Consider the following 11,595-nt stretch of genomic DNA (forward strand, 5'->3'; position numbering starts at 1 on the left):
AGACAAAATAATTGTTCACTTACGGCGTTTTTATTTTAAATTCGTGGCCTGAAAAACGGTGCTAAAACCGCTTCGTACGTGCATTTATGGTGCACTGTCAGACACTGTTAGCGCGAACACGGCGTCGGCGCTTTCTAGCATCGGGGATATACGTGCCGAACGAACGAAGGACATCTGGAAAACCAAAAGAGACGGCAAGAACTTCGCAGTAACACTTGATAAGTAACTCCTTGTGTATGCAGATCGACCAAAAGAAATTGAAAGCCACGTAATATAGTCCGATTTCCATTAAATAAGTACTGCTTTATTCCCTCTACTCATGTGCGAAGATGCTTGTTCTGGATTCAAAGCATCACCCGCACGCTCCAAATCTTTCCAAATAGGAAGAAGCCAGAGAACAGGTGCCCGATAAAAGCTGCCCGACATAGGAAATAATAAAAAGACACAATTTGTGGCCAACGTACTTTATTTTTTATGTTCAAATGTTTTTTAACCGATCGTAAAGATGCGCACGACGGAGTCATTTTCATATAATGACAGGACGGGCATATTAGCAATATATAAGCGCCACCGGAATGCTAGCGAAGCTTGAACCCACTCTGCATTCCTTTCGATCGTTATTTTGCTTAGAATCGTCGCTCGAGTTTACATACCTGCCGCGGAACAGAGGTTTGGGCCTGAAATAGAGCGAAGTTTAACATCGTTCAGCGGTAAAGAAAAATGCTGTAACTAAAGTGATTACACTTTCACAATACCAATAAAGCTACATACTATTCGGTACGACAAAAATAACAAAACTTATGCATGTTGTTTTCCGGCCAAGAGGCAAAATGCACGCGCGTTCTCCCATAGGAATGCATAGGAGCACCGCAAAAGTAGACTAGTTGCTGTCTGCTTCAATTTGCCTCCCGGAAGTCGCATAGACACTAGCGCCAGTTGAACCTCTAGCGTGCATTATAATAACTCTATGCTTGAAGCATCACCGCCAATATTGACAAGCTGACATTTCTTTTATTTTCTTATTTCCGTTGATAAACATACTTAATCCCAAACTGACTGATCTTCGAATGTCTTGCACAAAATGATTTTATCCCGCCGATGAAGAGACAACTGCCCGGAGGCGAAATTCGCCCGAAAGTGGACAACGGTAGTCGGCTGGTTGTGACCTAGCCACGTCGGGCTACACTTTGGCCAGATTCGAAAGGCCGAGATAAATCAAAAGAACGGCAGGGACGCTTTTTAGTAAATTCTGCTTTATCGGCGGAAATAAGAGTGATACCAGATTATCAACTTTAACGGTGTTGATTTTAAAATGCAATTCCCAAGCATCCATCGTGCTTTTTAGAGACCATCAAACATGACGGTCGCAGCTGATAATCTTTGTTGTGACGTCACACGTATGAGCCACGGTCGTCTCCGCGCGCTCTCTAGTGCTGCTCTTGTTCGGTGCCTAGGGAGGCGTAGGGATTTTTCGTCCCGTCAACGAAAAACGTCACGAAGACAGACGGATCTGCGGGTTTGTGAGAAAAGAAAACTTCGCAGCAATCTTTCGGCTCCTCCCCCCACTATGTCATAACAAAAAGAATATTTTGGTTGACGAGTTTAGCGACCCAGATGTAGTCGTAGGTCTTTTGACCTACCTCCAACTGTTTTAAGTTCTCTAGAATTGCTGCGTGTTTTGCATTATCAAATGCCTTTGAGAGGTCGAGCCCCATAATGGCCCTGGTGTCTAGCGGGGAACATTCCTCCACATTTGATGTTGGAGCCTCAGTATCACGTCTTGAGTCGAGAGCCTGGGCTGAAAACCTATCATGGTATGGGGGAAGAGTCCTTTCTCATCCATATACTTGTTTAGTCTGTTTAACACTATGTGCTTCATCAGCTTCCCCACGCCTGAGGTGAGCGAGATGGGCCGCAGGGTCTCCAGATGTAGCTTTTTGCCCGGTTTCGGTAGCATGATAACCTTAGCGGTCTTCCATTCTGTGGGGATTTTACCGACCTTCCAGCACTTGTTCATGTATTTCGTGAGAGCCTCGATGGAGTCGTCATCTAGATTCCTCAGCATCGTGTTTGTTACACCGTCCGGTCCCGCAACGGATTTGGTGCGGAGACCTAGTATGGCTCCCCGCGCCTCCGACGTTGTAAACGGATGGTCAAGAGTCTCATTCGAGGCTCCCGCATATATTCTAAGTTGTTCTTTTGGATTGGTCCCGATGTATCTATTGCGGACCTCCTTGATCAGGTCGTTCGTGCCCTAGTAGGTGTGCAGAATTTTACTTAGATTGTGTTTCTGCGTGGTCTTGCTTTTATCTGGGTCGATTAAGTACCTAAGGATATTCCAGGTTCTTGCAAGGCCCATCTGTAGTTCCATACCGTCGCACGTGCTGTGCCAGTTTTGGCGCGACAGCTGGTTTGCGTAGTCCTCTATTGTTTTATTAGGGATCGCTAGACGTCGGCGAAGTGCGCGGTTTAGTTTTTGTTAGTTTTCTGGGATAGCGCTGCTATCCGTGAACACATAGGTTAACTAGCTGGTTTGCCGAAGACGCTGGCAACACGGGTATGAATAAACGTTTTTCAAACATGGCCGCCTAAACGTCGCACGTGTGTCTGTCTTGCTCCCGTAAGTCGCCCCTCGCTACACAACACAACATGGTGTCACAAGTGGGATCGTGCTGAATCGCTTCAAGAATCAACCGGAAACGAAGTCACGCCTGACTCCTGACCATGGCCTACGAGACAGCCGCCAACGCTACACCCGGGACGGGCCCCCAGTCGGGATCCTTTGTTCTCCAACCACAGGAGCCATTTGCGTTCAGCAACCCCAACGAATGGCCCAAGTGGAAACGGCGCTTTCTACGGTTCCACAATGCGTCCGGACTAAGCAACAAACCCGAAAAGCATCAGGTAGATACTCTACTATACATAATGGGCGACCAATCCGAAGACGTGTTCGCTTCGTTCCAACTCTCGGAAGAGGAGGCAGGCCGTTTCGAGACCGTCATCGCCAGCTTCGACGGATACGTCATACCCCGGCGAAACGTGATTTTCGAGCGAGCTCGATTTAACACGCGCGTCCAACAGGAAGGGGAGTCTGTGGAAGAATTCGCGACGGCGCTTCGCAGCCTGTCAAAACACTGCGAATACGGTGAGATGCAAGAACAGTTCGTCCGAGACCACCTTGTGGTAGGAATTCGTGACAAGAAGTTATCGGCCAAGCTCCAACTGGACTCGGATCTAACGCTACGCAAAGCACTCGAGTCCACCAGGCAAGTGGAAAGTGTTCGACAACAACAAGCGGAGCTGACGCAAGACGGGAAGTCGAACGGCAGTGTCAACAAGCTCTCCTCTGGGTCCAAGCAAGCTAAGCAGTCTTCCCGAGGCACAACCGGGGACAGAGCTACTCACACTACAGAAAAGTTCGCGGCTGCCGCGTCGAATTCCAAATCCACAGCTGTTCAAGAAAAGCAATCGTGCAACTGGTGCGGGCGGAAACGGCACTCGAGGAGGTCCTGTCCAGCTCGCTACGAAACGTGCAAAAACTGCGGCAAAAAAGGTCACTATGCTTCAGTTTGTCTCTCCAAACGGGTCAACCATGTCTCCGGTTCCGACGATGAGATCGGGTTCATCGGAGGTGTGTCCCATCCAGAAGCAGACAAGTGGGAGGCTACGGTGGTGCTTCAAGACGACCCCGTCAGCTTCAAAATTGATACAGGGGCTAATGAAACAGTCATCCCGACAAGCGTGTTCCGAAAAATCAAGCGGAAACCGCTGCTTCAGGAACCACGACGGCAACTTCACGGCCCAGACGGCAGTCCCTTAGCAGTCCAAGGTCTGGCACAACTGACCATGACCTACAAAGGTTCGACATCCTTAAAAGATGTCTACATCCTCGAGGACTTACGCACACCACTGCTCGGCAGACCCGTCATTCAAGCGCTACAAGTGGTCTCTTTTGTGGACCGCCTTGCCACAAAGAACAGCCAAACGCACCGGAGCTCGCAGCTCGACGTGAAAAAGGAGTTCCCAGCTCTCTTCAAAGGATTAGGCCACATCAAGGACGCCTACCACGTGCAGCTTCAAGACGGAGCGACTCCTTTTGCTGTGAGTTCCCCACGCCGTGTTCCTCTACCGTTGTACCAGCAAACCAAAGAAGAGCTACAGCGGATGGAATCTATGGGAGTTATATCACCTGTCGATGGACCAACGGACTGGTGTGCTCCTTTGGTGGTAGTACCAAAGCCGGATGGTACGGTGAGGATTTGTGTGGATTTTACAAAGCTCAACTGCTACGTCAAGAGGGAATGGCACCCCATCACGTCGGTTGAAAACACGCTGGGACTTCTCCAAGGCGCAAGAGTGTTTTCCAAACTTGATGCCAACTCGGTGTTTTGGCAGATACCGCTCAGTGAAGAAAGTAAGAGTCTGACAACATTCATTTCACCATTCGGGAGGTTTTGTTTTAAAAGACTTCCATTTGGTATCTCCTCTGCCCCGGAACATTTTCAGAAGCAGTTTTCAAGCATCCTGAACGGCATTGACGGGGCTGTCTGCCACATAGATGATGTCCTTGTTTGGGGCTCCAACCAGGAAGAGCACGACGAGAGGCTCCGTAGAGTGCTTCAGCGACTACAAAAGACGGGAGTCACACTCAACCATCGCAAGTGCTCCTTTCAAGTTGAGGAGATCACCTTCCTGGGCCACAAAACCGACCGCCAAGGCATCCGTCCAGATGATGCAAAGACCAAAGCAGTACGAGAAATGTGCCCTCCCACATCAAAGCCAGAACTCCAAAGAATGCTCGGAATAACAACATACCTCGCAAGGTTTGTCCCTAACTTGGCTGACGTTCTTCAACCACTGAGGTCCATGCTTAGCTCGAAGCAAGAATTTGTTTGGGGACCAAGCCAACAGACAGCCTTTGACAAGTGGAAGAGCATCCTGTCATCGCAGCCTGTCCTCGGCGTCTACGATCCCGCATCAGAGACATTGGTCACTGCGGATGCATCCTCTTATGGACTGGGTGCAGTACTGCGACAAAAGCGAAAAGATGGGAAGTTTCAAGTTATTGCTTATGCATCAAGGCTCCTGACTGAGACTGAAAGGCGATATGCCTAGATAGAGAAAGAAGGACTGGCACTTGTTTGGGCGTGTGAGAAGTACAGTGACTACCTTGTCGGCAAAGAGTTTACTTTAGAAACGGACCACAAGCCGTTGGTTCCCCTCTTCTCATCGAAGGCACTGGATGACCTTACCCCGAGGTTGCGGAGATTGCGTATGTGCATGATGCGCTACAAGTACAGCATCACCTATGTGCCAGGAAAGGAGCTGCTGGCTGCTGATGCACTCTCCAGATCGCCTCTCCAAGAAACTGGCTCATTGGACCTTGAGCAAGAGGTCGGTGCTTATGTCCGTCAAGTCAGAGCCAACATTCCTGTCAAAGAACTATGTCTTCAATGGCTCGTCAAGAACCAGAAAACGGATCCTGTATGCCAAGTATTGCGCAAGTACACTCAACGGGCATGGCCCAGTCGCCGTGACCTCAACAAAGATGTCGAACCCTTCTACGAGTTTCGGCATCAGTTCACGCTGGAGGACGACATCCTGCTGTACACCGCAAGGATCGTCGTGCCTGCACATTGCCAGCAAGATGCCTTACGTCTTCTACACGAAGGGCACTTTGGAATTGTCAAGACCCAAGCCAGAGCTGAACACTCTTTGCGGTGGCCTGGCATTAGCAGGGATGTTGAAGAGACTGTAAAGAGGTGCCAACGTTGCATCGAGAAGTCAAGCAACAGAAAGATGCCACTACTACCAACAGCCAAGATCTTACATCGTCGACACCCAAGAAGGCCAGTCAGGAGAAACGGAACACATCTAATCCCTTGTTCGCCTTCTCCTGCCTCACCGAACCAATCAAAACCGTCAACAAGTGTGTCAGACGACGATGGTTCGAGAAAAGGTCAAACAAGATGCGGGGACAACTCGCACCTACACAGCAGAGGTGGCCGGTGTCTGAAAACACCACAGCGATATATTCAGTAGCAGACCTTATGCCTATCCCATAAAAAGGGGAGATGTGGAATAGTGCTGCCATCTGTGAACACATAGGTTAACTAGCAGGTTTGCCCAAGACGCTGGCAACACAGGTATGAATAAACGTTCTTCAAACATGGCTGCCTAAGCGTCGCACGTGTATCTATCTTGCTCCCGTAAGTCGCCCCTCGCTACACAACACAACAAGTTCTCTTCTTCACTTGTCTCTGTCCCTTCTACTTTTAAGTTTCTGTTTCTACCCTAGTCTCGGGTTAAGTTCCATCATGGTAAACAACAAGTTTAACCTTTCCTGCAAGCCTTGCTGCGCTTTCCACATATGCAGAAGCTTAGCACCGGCTTGTGTTTGTTCGGCTTCCTCCGTAATGGTCTCTGTTGCTTTCTGGACGCATGTGCGAAGCTGTTCGACCCAGGATTCCATGTCCTCAATATCGTGCGTCTCTGTTTTGTCCTCGCATGAATAACGTTCAGCTGCTCTTAGTTCCCTGAACTCGTCCCACTCCATGATCTTAAGCTGCTTGCCCTTTCTTGGTTTGTGGGGGCCCGCTTCTAGTTTTGTTGCCACTATATAGTGGTCACTTCCTAGATTTTCCTGCTTGTTTAGTCACTCGGCTTCCTTCTAGCGTTCTTTGTGAATGTTAGGTCCGGTGTGGTGTCCGCACATACGCTGTTTCCCAACCTAGTGGGGTAGGCGGGGTCGGTGACCAGAGACAGCCCCCTCTGCTGGGCATCCAGCCAGAGATTCCGCCCTTTGATTATTTCCCGCTTGTATCGCCAGGCTAGGTGGTGTGCGTTGAAATCACCTACTATAACTAATGTTTGGCACTTTGCAATGTCTACTGTCTTGCGAAACAGGTTCGCGAATGTGTGTTGCTTGCGTGGGTTGCTGTATACGTTTAATACAAATAGGCTTCCCATGCCCCTTTTTTGGCTCAAGATGATCTCCACGAGGGCGTGGTCCATGGCCGTTACGCCGGTATCACGCCGTATAACCAGTAGATTACGTCTAACGAGGGTTGCTATACTTCGTTTCAGCTTCGGTCCAGACGCAGCCGATGCTACAAGCGCGAGCATGTGGCCCAGAACAGTGCTTGCACTGCACGAGCGCGCGTGCTTGGCAGGAATGCTGAAAGCCCGGAGCTCGCGCTTGTAGATTTGGCTGCGTCTGGACCGAAGCTGAAACGAAGTATACTGTTATACTTTTATCGTCCGGGGCCGGTTCATCCTCACTGCAGTACGGTTGGTACCCCGAAAGTTTAGCCGAGGCTCCCGCTTCTTGCAGGCACATGACGTCTGGCCCCTCCCCTGCTATTTTATTGTCTACGAATTGCTGTAGGTTCCCCCTTTTGCGGCGGTACCCGCGGCAATTCCACTACCAAATTATGTATTTGTGATTATTCGGTGCCATAAACCTTAAGCTGTGTACTCAGTGGTGGTCCAGCCATTTTAGGTTTTGCAGCAATGTTTGGAGCAAGAAAAACCCAATTTTGGAGCAATTCGTATAACATAAACTCCCCTTTTGGAGCAGGAAAAAGCTCGTTTTGGAGCATCTTGGTATCAGGAAAACTAAACATTTTGGAGCAGCATGAACATAAAGCAGTTCTGTGCCATGTCTTTATTATTATATATATATTACGTCTGCCCTTGTCAATCTTACCACACCCCCATATATATATATATATGTCTGTGTGTGTCACGAACATCTGAATTTCATATAGTCGAACCTCGATATAACGAACTTCAATGTAACGAAATCCTCGATTTAACGAAGTATTTATTTTTCATAATTTCTTGCCCATAGACCCCATATATTTTTAGTCTCTATATAACGAAGTCGATTTTGCTGCTATTTCAATATAACGAAGCGCCATTGTCATAGAAGGCAATAAATAAATCAACTCTAAAAAACAACTTCGCAAGAAAATTGTGGTTAAAAAAAAAAAAAATTATGCGCAAACGCGAGCGCTTGATAGGTTACTTCACGGGGACAGGCCTTCCAACGTTCCTAGGCTGCCCGAGGATGCGGCGCCGGTAGCGCCGGCGAGGCATGCGGCAAAGCGGATTCCGCGGGGCTGGCCAGAAAAGGCCGAGCAAAAAGTTAACACGGCATAACAGCATCACCAGTGACATTCACTAATCATCATAGTCCACTGTACCGCGGGTAGCGCGGGAGCCAACTTCAGCTGGGGAGAGACGTGATGGCGCGACCGCGCGACCGCGCGACCGCACGGTCAAGAGGTCAAGAGTGCTGTGTAGGTTGGAAACATTGGCACCACTTAAACTGCTTAAACTAAACAGCTTTATTTTTTAACCGGGCGGTTCAGTCACGTGCTTGTTGCCATAAGGAAACGTAAAGTTCTTTTTTTGGATGAGAAAGCAAACGTTTTGGACGCCATCCTGAAGAAACTGCCGAGATCCCGAGCACTCGGGAAGTGCTCGACGCAATGGACGTACTGAGGAGATACACGACGTCGCATGGGCAGCAAGATGCCGTGCAAGCGCTCTGGGCGCTCGAACGCCGTATGACGCCGCTGCTACTGTCGGACAAGGCGCAAGCAAAACTCGCGGTCTACTTTGCCCCTAAATAAATGTCATTTTCGGTGAGTTTTCATACCCGTAAAATGTTTCGGAATTTTTTTTTCGCATGCTAAAGCCAAATTTCGATTTAGCGAAATTTCAATGTAACGAAGTAAATTGCGAATTTTACCGACTTCGTTACATCGAAGTTTAACTGTAGTAATTTACAAAGAAAAGAACTCACCATAAGAAAACTATTTTATTTATGACAGAACATTCTTGCAGCTAAAGCTTAACTATGTAACAAAATATTACAGATGAAAACTAAAATATTGCTTAATACTTGCCTTTTGACTGTAGGCTATATATCACGGGTGAAAAAAAAAATATTGACTCAATGCTTTTTGCATTTCTTTTTCAGTTCGTCCAGCTCGCAAAGAGTGCGTGACAAAGCAGCATTGGCTTCAGCTAACATAGTTTGGCCACCTTCTACTTTTTCCAAGCTTTGGCACTTCAGTCCTGCACCAATGGTCTCTTCCGCCCCTCTTCAGCAACGCACGGCACGAGATCACCCTTTCCTCCAACTGCTTCTTTAAGCGCTTGTCATGCGAGTTGTCAGCATCAACTTGTGCGCTGTCAGGCTTTTTTCTCTTCATGTCGGCCTCTCTGCTTCCAATTCTTTCCTCATACCGGGCTCTTGCTCTTTTGACGCTTCGCAGAAGGTCTGGTGACAGGGGCACCTTTGTGGCATCTCCATCATACCTCTGCAGGTAGGTCTTCACTTGCCGCAATCCGATGATGCTCGCAATGCACAATGAGGCTCGGCCTTCAAGGATATGCTTATTCTCGCTGAAGCCTCCCTCACAGTCCGCATTGCCATGAGGTAGAGAGAGCAGCGCTTTTACTAGCCTTGACAACAGTGGGTACTTCTGCTGACCAGCTGCGCACTTTTGTTGAAATACTGTAGCCCAACGAGTGTCGATCCGTCCATCTTCCATCAACTGAAGGCTGTTAGCAGAGTCACATCTCAGCAGATGCCACTCATCGACCAGTGATGACACGTGGTCGCTCTCAAGCACTTGAGGCAGCTGGGAAGCAAGGTATCGCAAGGATCGGACTTCTGACTCTACGTCGCTGGGCTGCAATCCCAAGAGACTTGTGTGCTGAAGGACTTTATTGTCAAGAGGCAGCTTCTGCAGGAGGTCTTTCGAGCAAGCCAAGTAGAAGGCACGGGCCCCAAGAAGTAACCGCTTCTTTTCATCTGGATCCCATTTCAGCATTGCCTGCTCAGTGTCCATACCCACTTCTGGTTTGGTTTTCCACAGGGTAGAGTCCTGCATATCGAGTTTCTTCAGTTCCTCCGCACTCTTGTCCACATAGGATGCACTCCTCAAACAACGGCTGAGGATTCGCTGGACTAGAGACAGCAACTCCGCGTGGAGTATGTGTGGCAGGGGCTCTTGCTTCTGAAACAGTGTCTGAAACCGAGAAAAAAGCTCGGCACAGTCCTTCAAGAACAACACCTTGGCATAAAGGTCTTTCTTTGAAAATACTGCAGCAAGCTTGCTGTGAAGATTCTGGGTGTCCACTCGCCGCTTTGTCATGCTTGCCTTGTGAAAGTATGACTTCAGCGCTTCGAATTGTTCTAGGACACGACACAGTGAATCTTGAAGTGTGAGCCAGCGATTGGAGACATGACGCAGAAACACATGAGAAGCAATCCCTAGAGCCTCCTGACATTCTCCCAGGGCTTCAGCACGAACAGCGCTTTTGAAGTAGTAGTAGACGTTTCGGACGACCTCCTCAACATCCGAGCCAAACGCATCGAGACCTTTTGCAAAAGCATTGTGGACTTTGTGAAGGTTGCAGTTGTTGATGTCAACCAAACTTGATGGCATATCCTTTTGGAGCTTGTTCCTCACGCTTTTCATGACGTTAGGCCCGTCACTGAAAAAACAAACAAGCCCTCTCTTCGGTAGCTCAGTCAGCGCGTCTTCTACGCAGCCCACAATTACTTCCGCGGTGGCACGCCTGAGGTTGTACGATTGCACATGCTCAACGACAACCTGTTGCTGGCTGTTAGAAAAGTACCTAACAAGCACATCCAGTCGCTGCGTTCTTTGCTCTGGCTTTGGGGTTTCGTTGATTATCACGGAGAAGAAAACATTTGGGTGGCACAGCTCACTCACAACTCTGGACTTGAAGTAAGGGCCGAGTCCATCGGACACGATGCGTGATAACTTGGACCTGCTGCAGCTAAACTTCTTAACAACCTCGCTGTCCGGGAACATACACTCGTACATTCCCGTAGCACAGTATCCCCACGAGAAAGGGATAGACTTTGAAACAACGGACATAGCGAAAATTGATTCCGCTTTCCACACTTGGGCTTGGAGTGATGTGCCAGAGGCACCTTGTGAAAAATCCAATGCGGCTTGCACCAGTTTGGGGGGCTGAAGGTTTCCGTCTTCATCTCTGTGCCTTGCAGCAGCTTCAACATGTTTCTTCAATGCTGCGTGACGTTTGATGGCAGCTACTCCATGTTGTGCGCAGGAAATTGATGAATTTCAGAGGACGCAAAATGCATCAGTTTTGTGAGTCGCCCTTTTGCACCAGAGACTAATTAAATCATTATTTGAGCCCACCTCACTGAGTACTGAGTCTTTAAACTTGGTGCTTCGCTCTAGAAAAAAAGGACAAAATTACGATTTTAAACAAACCTAGGAAATACGCCAAAACTTTTTTGCCATGATCTACAAACTTTAAAGTTACCGCGATGAATATATATTTACACAATTGTAAGTCGACCTGTTTTTCGCGATCGTGATAAGTATACTCAAGGTGTCCGAGAATCCGAAACTATAGCGATTTATTAAACATGTTTGTAAGCTCTAGTCTGAGTTTACACGCAGTGCGACAGTATGACAACCAAGGGGTGACCAATCGTTTACGGCATTTGACATGAAAAGGAACACGCAACAATTCGCAACAAGGAAATCAAGCAACGACCACGCGATCGAAAAGAGT

At 48.3% G+C, this 11,595-nt stretch overlaps 1 pseudogene; it reads right to left on the reverse strand.

The window, feature by feature from the left end:
• Positions 1-8,962: 8,962 nt before the first annotated feature.
• LOC115319684 lies at positions 8,963-10,886 on the reverse strand (annotated as a pseudogene).
• Positions 10,887-11,595: the final 709 nt, after the last annotated feature.

The sequence above is a fragment of the Ixodes scapularis genome, unplaced genomic scaffold (genome assembly GCF_016920785.2).
Source record: "Ixodes scapularis isolate PalLabHiFi unplaced genomic scaffold, ASM1692078v2 ptg000822l_1__unscaffolded, whole genome shotgun sequence".
Lineage (NCBI taxonomy): Eukaryota > Metazoa > Arthropoda > Arachnida > Ixodida > Ixodidae > Ixodes > Ixodes scapularis.